This window comes from Pinus tabuliformis, chromosome 8 (genome assembly GCF_031772625.1).
Source record: "Pinus tabuliformis cultivar Carrire ecotype Pingquan chromosome 8, CPIR1, whole genome shotgun sequence".
NCBI lineage: Eukaryota > Viridiplantae > Streptophyta > Pinopsida > Pinales > Pinaceae > Pinus > Pinus tabuliformis.
This window is the reverse complement of record NC_142294.1, coordinates 173,163,391-173,173,834: the sequence shown is the minus strand read 5'-3', so window position 1 is coordinate 173,173,834 and position 10,444 is coordinate 173,163,391.

Below are 10,444 nucleotides of genomic sequence, written 5' to 3'. Positions count from 1 at the left end.
TTATATGGAGTACACTTGTTGAGTGCATGCATGCATCAACTGACTGATAACTCACAATTAGTTCCTCAAACAGTTTGGAACTAATTTAACTGGACTTAACTCAGTAAACTGAACTAACTAATTGCAACTCAAATATAACTCAATCTTATCTCCTTAATTAAGGGATAATCTCCTTAATTTAAGGGATAACTATTGCATGAATTCAGAAAGACTTCTAACTTGAATTTCTCCAACTAATTAATCCATAATGAATTAATTAATTATTTCGAAGTAGCAGGTGAGACTAAATTCAAATTTTAATTCAAGGAAAAATTAAAATTGGAATATTCTGGATTCTATTTTTATCATTTCTTGTTGCTATTTTCAACATACTCCTCTAGAATATTAGTTACCCTGAAATTCAATTTTTTGATGTCCTCAATGTGCTCCACTATTGAACCCTTTTGTTTGAGATTTATCAATTGCCTAAAGAAGGTGTTTCACTTTGTATCCTCATAATGTGGTATCATTGCCTCTATAAAAATTGACCAAGTGACGAGTGGTTTACGAGAAAAAATCCAGAAATACCATACAAAATGATTGGGTTCTAGATATAAAGATGCAATGCATACCTTTTGTGTGTGTTTCACATCCTAAAGATCAAAACATTGCTCCATCTGTAGTATCCATGTTACTAGATCATTTCCATCAAACTTCCTCATCTCATACTTTAGAATGTGGTGGTTCTTAATCCCAGCATTAGATTCTCTAAAAGTATAATTCATATTCCTTTCGACCTCATCATTATTTTCATGTATTACCTTGTCATCATTTGGAATTCTTTCTTCTAGCAACTTTGTCAAACTTTTCTTCAACCCCTCTATCATGACATTCATCATTACTTCCATGTCTATTTTTAATCCACCATTCAAAAATTCCATGTCCCTTTTTATACCATCTATCTTAACTCCCATGTACCTTTTTATACATGTATCTTAACATTCAACATGGCTTACAATTCATTTTTTGTTACTTTTTGCGAGAGCGAAATTTGTTGCACTTGGTCTTGTAAATTTGATATATCATGTTGCACTTCTTCCTCTTCTTCATGCCTCATAGAAGAGATTTCTAGTTGATTGTGTCCATTTTTTATTTTGAGGCATTTTGGAATCAAACAATGATATCTATGCTTCACTATGCCCTTTGAATCACTTCAAACTGATTTTCCAAACAAAAGTTATGCAAAATTTAAAAAAAATACACACATTTTTCTTGCTTTTTAGGAGCTCGATATTGAAACTGTTTTATCTCTGTAATGTCAGATCTCCAAGATCTGAAATTTCATTCTTGGATATATTTCTGAGCCTTCTTTCCAACCCCATAAGTCAGATTGAGATTGGATTCTTAAAAAAAGAGTTATAGCCAATCTTTTGTGATGACCTAATTATACACTAGTTCAGTAGAGTAAACTTGTATGAAGTGCCACATGTCATTGTTTCGACCTTCGTCTCTAAAAATGATACCCAAAAAAAAAATTGTGAACTTTTAGTCATGTTTTACAAAATTGAAATCCTATGCTGGGAGAGAAAGTCCAATGTTGAATGAATGATCTGGAGAGGGGCATGAATGATCCAATACTCTAGAGAATATGGTAGTATTATAGGGACCTAACATGCCCCTCTTTGGATCATTCATTTAGAATTTTACAAGGTTTTGTTGCAAGCCCTAGATTTAGTGGCCTCCTAGTGTAGCGGCCTATTGTTGTTGTTGTGTCAATGTAAACCCAATGTTGTTCTTGTTGTGCCCGATAAAAGCTCACTATTGTTATTGTTGTGCCCTTACATTATTATTGTTATGTAGGCTTTGATTATATTATGACCCCTTATAATCCTATACATACCGAGGAGGTCTTATCATTTATATCATCCAAGAATTGTTCATTTATGTAATGTAAGGGAGGTTTCCACCTTGAAGAGGATAATTTCTAAGTTGTTGATCTATCTTTTCACTGAGATAGTTGCATAACATTTGGTATATGAGCATTGGATTCTAGGGGTTTCTTCTTCAAATAGGTCATCTTCGAATTTTCACTATAACATTTTTTCTATGAGGTTTCGGAAGCAGAAATTGAAACCACATGGAGTCCAAATTTTGGTGAGCTCTATGTACTAATTTTAGATCTTGGTTCACTATATTTTCGAAGATATGATCGAAGGAATTTATGGTTTTTGCAGGATCCATAATTCCATATCAAACAGGTGACCTACGAAAAATCATCGTAACTTTCTTTCCCAACATCAGATTTGAATTTCTTAAAACGTGACTAAAAGTTCACATACTTCTCTTTTTTGGGTATTAGTTTTAGAGACGAATATCAAAATAGTGACATGTAGAACTTCGTACAAGTTGACTCTACTAAACTAGTATATAATTAAGTCATCATGGAATATTGAACATAACTCTTTTTTTAAGAATCCAATCTCAGTCTAACTTGTGAGGTTGGAAAGAAGGCTTCGAGAGATATCATGAATAAAAATTTTAGACCTTCGATATCTAACATTACAGAGATAGAATAGTTTCAATATTGAGCTCTTTAAAAGCAAGAAAAAGGTGTGCATTGTTTTTAAAATTTTACATAACTTTTGTTTGGAAAATTAGTTTGAAGTGATTAAAGGGGTAGAGTGAAGCATAGATATCATTTCTTATTCCAAAATTCCTCACCATAAAAAATATACACACCTAGTAAGCACCTAGAAATCTCTTCTATGACGCATGAAGAAGAGGAAGACATTCAACATGATATATCAAATTTATGAGACCAAGTGCAACAAATTTTGCTCTCGCCAAAAATAACAAAAAGCGAATTGGAAGCCATGTTGAATATTAAGATAGATGTATAAAAAGTTACATGGAATTTAAGGTATATGGTATAAAAAGGGACATGGGATTTTTGAATGATGGTTTAAAAGGAAACATGGAAGTAATGATGAATGTCAAGCTAGAGGGCTTGAAGGAAGGTTTGACAAACTTGCTAGAAGAAAGGATTCCTAATGGTGACAAGGTAATCCATGAAAATCATGACGAGTACAAAAAGAATATGAATTATAATTTTACAGAATCTAATGTTGGGATTAAGAACCACCACCTTCCAAATATCGATCCGAGGAAGTTTGATGGAAAGGATCCAGTAACATGGATACTACAAATGGGAAAATATTTTGATCTCGAGGATGTGCAACACACGCAATAGGTACACATTGCCTCTTTATATTTAGAACCTAATAATCTTGTATTTTATTACTAGATTTTTTCTCGTAAACCACTTGTCACTCAGTCAATTTTTACAGAGTAAATGATAGCATATTATGAGAATACAAAGAGAAACACCTTCGTTAGGAAATTGATAGATCTCAAATGAAAGGGTTCAATGGCAATGCATATTAAGAACTTAAAAAAATTAAATATTAGGGTAACTAATATTTTAGAGGAGTATACTATTGATGTCTCCATATGGACTTTGAAGGATAACATCCAATATGAAGTTCACCTTTGGGAACCTTGTTCATTGGAGATGGAATTTAAGGTGGAAAGAAAAGTTGAAAGAAAAATTATGGCAAGAAGGAAGTGTGCCACTCACAACTATAAATATGGAAGTGTTGTTGTGTCTAGCCTTCCACAACCTATAAGGTTTATTCCACAACAATTGGAGGGAAATAGAGTAAAATGAATTTGTTATAGTTGTGATAGAAAATACATTAAAAATAATAAGTGTTATGAGAAGAAATTATTATACATCAAAAGAAGACGAAGAAAAGGAACAAGAAACATCAAAATATGAGGATATACAACAGGAACCAACCGCAAATAAATATGAAATGAATTTGACCATATCTTGCAATGAATTGGCAAGAATTACCACTCCTCAAACTCTGAAGATAGAAGGATATATCAAGAAGGAAAACGTAATAGTGTTGATTGAATCATGTAGTACTCATAATTTTATTCATTGTAAGATAGCGAAGGAATTGAATTTCTTCCTATATCTAACACCAATGTGTCAAGTGATGGTTGCAAATGGAGGAACTATAAATTGACATGGAAAGTCCATAATATCAAGTTAACCATGGGGAAATATCAATTGAATAATCCATTTCTTTCCATTTCAATGGGTGGTGTTGATGTTGTACTAAGAGTCCAATGGTTACAATCTTTGGGGACAATAGCTTTTAATTTTCAAGAAATTTTCTGGAATTTTTTTTGGGAAGGAAAGGAAGTTGAATTAAGGGGTAACAGAGTGAAACTAGGAAAGATAATTAGTTCTAATTTCATGAAACATATTTTGAAGAAATAACAACAGGGCGTAATTCCACAATTATGCTCACTAGAGGTTCAAACATCAAAATCATCTATTTCTCCAGATCTCCAAAAAGTATTGGACAATAATACCAAGGTATTTGAGACTCCCAAAGGCATCCAACCTATCCATGATGATGATCATGTTATTCATTTGATTCCAAGAAGTGTTCCTCCAAACATCATACCTTACATATATCCTTGTTCCCAAAAGAGTGAAATTGAATGTATGGTTGTAGAAATTCCAAAGGCTTGTATAATTCAACCTAGTCAAATTCCTTTCTCTACTCGAGTAGTATTGGTGCACAAGAAGGATGGATCATGGTGTTTGTGTCAATATTTTAGCGAGCACAACAAGATCACTATTAAAGATAAATTTCATATTCTTGTCATTGATGAATTGTTGGATGAATTATAGGAGGAATTTACTTCACCAAGTTGGATCTTCATTCAGGATATCACCAAATTAGAATGAAATCTGAAGATGTTCTCAAAACAACATTCAAGAATCAAGAGGGTCATTATGAATTTTTGGTCATGCCTTTTGGCCTTACTAATGAACTTTCAACATTAAGGTTTGATGAATTCCATTTTCAAACCCTTCCTTGTAAAATTATTGTTAGTATTTTTTGATGATATACTAATCTACAACAAGTCTTGGAAGGATCTTGTTCAACATGTTGATAGGGTGCTCAAACTATTGGAGGAGAAACAATTATATGCAAAAAACTCCAAATGTTTCTTTGGAGTACAGGAGGTGGAATATTTGGGTCATATTGTATCTCATGAGGGTGTTAAGGTATAACCTAAGAAAATTAGAGCCATTAAGGAATGGAAAATTACCACAATCATAAAGGATCTTTTAGGGTTTCTTAGGTTGGTAGAGTATTATCGTAAATTTGTTAAAAATTATGGGTGATTAGAAGAAATTCTAACAACAATACTAAAGAAATATGCATTGTCTTGGAATCCAGAAGTGACTAAGGCCTTTAAACATATTAAACAGGCAATGTGCCACACACCGGTCTTAGCAACACCTGACTTCAGAAAAACCTTTATTGTGGAATGTGATGCCTCAAGAAATGGAATTGGTCTTGTTTTAATTCAAGAAGGAAGACTAATTTATTTTGAAATTCGTCCAATCAAAGGAAAGTATTTACATAAACATATTTATGAGAAGGAAATGTTAGCAATATTACATGTAGTAAATAAATGGAGAGTTTACCTAATGGGAAGGCACTTGAAGGTAAAAAAAAATCATGATAACCTTAAATACCTTTTGGAATAAATATTATATTTAGAAAAGCAGTAAAAATGGGTCACAAATATGTTGGGTTACGACTTTGAAATCATCTACAAAAAAGGGTAGAAAATGTTGTTGCAGATGCACTCTCAAGAAATAATGAGGATATGGAAGCATTCTTTTGTGCCATTTATATGATCCAACCTGATTGGATAAACAAAGAAAGGGATGAACGGAAGAATGATGAAGAAGTGTGAGCACTCATTTAAAAGTTGCAGCAAGATCCTCGTACATCTGATACATTTAGCTAGAAAAATGATGAATTATGGTACAAATATTACTTATATATTTGTAAGAATTACCAACTCAAGCAAAATATTCTTTTGGAATTGCACACCTCCCCCTTAGGAGGGCACTCAGGATTTTAAAAAACTTACCATATGGCCAAGAAGGATTTTTTCTGGGATGGCCTTAAATATGGTATTCAGAAATTTATGGCAGAATGTTTGGTTTTCCAACAAAATAAGGTTGAGACAAATAGGACCCTAAGTTTGTTACAACCTTTAGCCATTGTATGTCAACATTGGGTGGAGGTCTTAATGGATTTTATCATAGGTTTACCCAAGTTTGAAGGAAAGAGTGTCATCATGGTGGTAGTTCATAGAATTACCAAGTATGCACACTTTTGTGCATTATCTCATCCTTTTAAAGGTTGTATAGTTTCAATTGCATTTATGGAAACAATTCAAAAGATACATGGAAACCCAAAGATTATTGTAAGTGACAAAGATCCCATTTTTACTGGATGCTTTTGGACTGAATTATTTTATTGTCTTGGTACTCAACTAGCTCATAGCTCATCTTATCATGCTCAATCTAACAGGAAAACTGAAATAGTGAATTTTTTTTTTGGAAGGATATCTACGTTGTTTTTGTATCTTCTAAGAAAACACAATGGGTCAAGTGGTTACCTCTAGCTAAATGGTGGTATAACACTTCCTTCCATATGACAACAAAAATTACCCCATTTATGGCACTTTATAGATATCATCCACCATGCGTCACATCATATTTAAGAGAAAATTCTAAATTTCAAGTAGTGGAAGATCACATCGAGCATCAACAAAAAGTTCTCTAACTCTTAAAGGATATCCTCAGTTTGGTGCAAAATCGAATGAGACAATAGGTAGATCAGCATTGTAGTGAAATAAGCTTTGAATTAGGTGACTCGGTACTTTTATGGCTACAACCATACAAAAAAATGTCTCTCAAGCAAGCTAAGAAGGATAATAATATAACCCAAGTATTATGGTCCTTACAAGGTGCTGCAAAAGATTGGTATTGTGGCATACAAATAGGAGTTGCTTGCATCTTCCTGAGTACACCCAATTTTCCATGTTTTATGCTTAAAGAAGGTTATCTGTGACAAGCTCCCCATTCAAACATTGTTTCTAGAACTTGATGAAGAAGGAAAAATCATATTTGAGCACAAAGCAGTCATTGGAACAAGAAATAGACAACTATGAAATAGTTTAATTTCAGAGTATCTCATTAAGTGGAAGAAATTACCTGTTGAAGATTCCACATGGGAGGATGAAAATTTTATACAAAAGCACCCAAAACTACTCAATCATTGAGGACATCACTTTTTTGAAGGAGAGAGGCATGTTAGGTCCCAATAATACTAGTGTATTCCTCATATTGTCATTAGTGTAGCCCCCTATTGTTATTGTTCTGTCAATGTATCCCCCATGTTGTTATTTTTGTGCCCTATAAAAGCCCATTATTGTTATTATTGTGCCCTTACATTATTATTTTTATGTAGGATCTGATTATAATGTGACATCTTAGACTCCTATATATACCGAGGAGGTCTTATCATTTGCATCATGTAATAATTGTTCATTTATGTAATGTAAAGGAGGTTTCCCCATCAAAGAGGATAAATTTTAAGTCGTTGATCTATGTTTTATTTGAGTTGGTTGCATAACATGGAATTGGTTATGGAGCTATGACCTTGGATATGCACCTAGATCCCTAGGTATATGGTTATAAAGTAAGCCTGATGGTACCTAGAATGGTTGAAAGCTTGAGTCCATCTTAGTGCCGCTTGGATAGAATACCCTAGTCAAGTATCTAGTCTACAACACTGAGTATGCTATAACTCTTTGTAGTTCATTGTTAGATCTTCCATGCACCTCCATATATATATATATATATATATATATATATATATATGAATACCTCACTAGTTAAAAGGGAGTGTTGAAGAATTTAACTAGTGTCATTATTCATAATTATATTTGAATCATGATGTAATGTAATTATCAAAAGAAAGAAAAATATTTTTTTTTTTTGAGAAATTGACTTATTAAATCATGGGTTTCATGCTTGGCTCAATTATTTATAGGTCATAGCCTCCATTACAGGCTTCTAGGGTGTATTTCAAATGTCCTTTTCTGCGTCATAATGTAAATGACACTTGGGTTTCTTTTATTAAGAGAAAAAATATTTTATTATATTTTATGTCTTATAGGACTCATCCACCAAGTTGACCTCAAAGAAGGAAAAGTTTGCCTAAATAGGGGGAAAAAAACCTATATAAAGGGAAGTCGAAATTTCAGAAGTATAATAAAGTCAAATTTCACAAGTGAAGGCAGGCCGAGAAGTGTAGGCAGGCCAAAAAGTGCAAACAAGCCAAAAAGTGCAGGAAAATTGAGAATTGCACGAAGACTAAGAAGTCCAGGAAGGTTGAAAAGTGTAAGCAGATTGAGAAGTGCAGGCAGGATGAGAAATGGAAGAAGACCGAAAGGTTCAGTCAGGCCAAAAAATTTCAAAAGTGTAGGCAGGTCTGAAATTTTCGGGATTTTGCTCAGCTATAATTGTTGAACAAAACAAGAATATCGAAAGTTGTTGTATAATATTGGAAGCCTAAATTGGTGGAGAAGTAAGGTCTGTTGGTCTAAGGCCTTGGTTTATCTCATTTTGAATCTATTGAAGGAAGAGTTTTAGCCCTAGTTGAGCACCTACATCTGGCATCTATGATATTCATGTTTTCTTCCAGATAATTTCTTGATGAGAAGAAGATAAAGGAAAAATATAAAGAATTTAATGAGAACATAATAATATCACAAGTAATTATCAACATAAGAAAATATTTCTTCCTTTCTGATTTTCTAACATATGGTGGCGTGGGATAGGGATACAAAGTAGTAGATGGTTGACTTATCATGTGCATAGATTTTGTAAAGGCTTAGTTTAACATTGGAATTTTATTATAGGCTCTTGGTGTTCGTAATGGAGTTAATTGCATTATACCATGAATTTATCAAATATATGGTATTCTACATCCTCATATTTGAGGTTAGTGAACAAGGGTTACCAAGCCCGGGTGGGATAGCACATCCCTAGTGTATAGCCTAACCATACCTATCCCTCTATTTGTATGGACCAAAGTGATGATCTACTAGCCTATCTATGCTAGCCAAGATGGATCATCTATGAATCTATGGTGATTGTATTGGGCTATAAATATATGAATGACCCATCACATTAATCTGTAACCAAAGCCATGGAAGGATATAAATCTAAAGAAAGTTTCAAAGATCAAAGATAAATAAATTTAATATTTGAAATAAATATTTTCCATAGATTTCTCAACATGCTAGCAAAGCCAGGTTTTGAAGTGAGGGTAGAAAATAAGATCAACTTGGCACCCTCTCATGTCAAGAAGAGTGAATTCCTTAATATGAATTTGTGAAGGTAAGAAGAAAAAAAATATGGGCATAATTACTAGTCCTAATTGCATAGATAAGGTCAATAGTATACACCGAAAGGAGCAAGGGGATTTTAATGGATATAAGCACTTTTATTGATGGCTGAATAGCTAGAAGAACTTCTCTCCCTGGACCAAACCTATCAAACAAGAAAGTGAATTTTTGGGCTCATTCTACTAGCCCTCTTATCTACGATATAACCTCAAGCTTACTTAATAAGAGTGAGAGCTTAAGGAATCTAATCTTGAATGGCTGAAAGACTATTTGATGAGATCAAGAAATGCCAAGCATCTTGACAAAGTAAGAAAAGGTATGATGTAATTTTACAAGATCTTAAGTCTTTAAATGTCGTCTATCAAGCCTTTGTTCTGGATAAGTTTTGAGTGATCCTATTTTCAAGTTGAAAGGCATGTGAATGAGTCTCTTTTGAGATCCCTAAAAGGTTTGTCATTGTCACCTTTTCAATGGGATCCGAAAGAACTATTGAACGAGGATACACCTATGCATAAAAGATATCCAATATTTATGGTATTGATGACCTCATTATGATCTTAAGTCTTGTTTAAATAATTCCAAAAACCATACTCTACACGTGTGCATCAAGACATTGAAATTTTGAGCATGTAAATAGACATATCGCAATTATTCATTAACATATAGAATTCATTCATTCTTTCATTAATCATAGACCCCAAATACTTCATCTCAAAAAACATTATCATCAAAAATATGTCTTCATAATATGGGATGTGATGTTTTAAATCATATAACTAGTAAATAATTTCTCTTTCTTTATTTTTGATGCACTGGTCATGTACTCATAACCTTTTCAAGGTTGTCGCAAGAGCGGTCAATCATCAGCTCCAATAAGAAAGAAATGTTAAGTTGATTTTTTTTTTTGTTATTATTGAATAAGAAAAAGAGCATTAGAGTTTTCTTTACCTAGGGCACTAGTTGACACTGTTGGAATGGCTACCCTATGCTCCTCTTCTAGCTGCCTTGTGGTGTCTAAATGTTGTGGTGTGAACTCTTCTAACAAATCCTAGATAAGAAAGAAAATGGTTTTTTGATTAGAAAATGTAAAAGTTAAAAA